The sequence below is a fragment of the Tursiops truncatus genome, chromosome 11 (assembly GCF_011762595.2).
Source record: "Tursiops truncatus isolate mTurTru1 chromosome 11, mTurTru1.mat.Y, whole genome shotgun sequence".
In the NCBI taxonomy this organism is placed as follows: Eukaryota; Metazoa; Chordata; class Mammalia; order Artiodactyla; family Delphinidae; genus Tursiops; species Tursiops truncatus.
The window spans coordinates 52310903-52312145 of record NC_047044.1 but is presented as its reverse complement, the minus strand read 5'-3'; positions in this window follow the sequence as shown (position 1 = coordinate 52312145).

Here is a 1243-nt window from a genome sequence, read left to right as displayed (position 1 = left end):
TCCATCTTCAATATTAAAATGGCTACACAAAAACTCACCAATTCTGATGTCTTTTTTTTTTAAATGTACGCTGATATGACAGCTGTCACATACAATCTAGCAAAATTGTTTCAAATGAAGTTCAGTCCAGTGGTTAAGACTTCCCCTTCCAATGAAGGACGTGCAGGTTCGATCCCTGATTGAGGAGCTAAGATCCCACATGCCTTTCTGGCAAAAAACCAAAACATAAAACAGAAGCAATATTGTAACAAATTCAATAAAGAATTTAAAAATGGTCCACAGGCATAAAAATCTTTTTTAAAAAAACCAATTCATTAAAGGTAAGCTTTTACCAACAGAGAGGTTGGAAACTTTATCCAGAAATGTTAAGACTGCATCAGGGTAGAGTTGAATCTGTCAGAACACAACAACTTAAAGCTCTAACTAACAGTCTACTCCACACTCATGTCCTACAAGCTTTCCAGCTAAGAAGACTGCCAGACAAGTTGAACAGCAAAACCAGATACAACTGACCGAAAAAAAATAGTAGCCCAACTTAGCAAGGCTTGACATAGAAAATGGATAGACAACATTCAATTTTACAGCCTCTATTTGACAAAAGGCTGCATGCCTATGTGCGTTCAAGTCACATCATAGTAATTAAACTCAATTTTTTTCATATTTTTATTGTAGCAAGGTATACATAATATGATGTTTGCCGTTCTAACCATTTCTAAGTGTACCGTTGAGTGGGAATTACATTCACAATGTTGTGCCACTACCACCACTTAAATATTTTAATGGACATTTATATTCATTCGTCTGTCAATACAGCAGGCTGGGATGGAGATCACATGTTGAACAAAAACTGCCATGGTCCATGCCTTCATGTGGCCTTAATGGACTAAGGTGCTGTTTTGGTTTTTTTTCTTTGCGGTCAGATGATGGTGAAGTCTTTCTGTACATCGGAAGATGGGCAGGGTTGAAAGTGGCCGTGGATACACTGCAGAGGTCATGGATTGGCGCGGGCGAAGGGGCGGTCTTCCAACGCCCGATTCCAGAGTCCGAGGCAAGAAGGATCTTAGCGCTCCCCGAAAGGGCGGGGCCGTTGGCAGGGCGGGACGGAGGCGCCTCAGAGAGGCTTAGGCGGGGCTGAGGGCGGGGCCGAGGGCGAGTCCTGGGTGGGGCGAGGGCGAGGGGCGGGGTCGGGGCGCGTCGGGGCGGAAGCGGCGGGCGGGTCCGTTTCGGATGACTACTCCCCCTG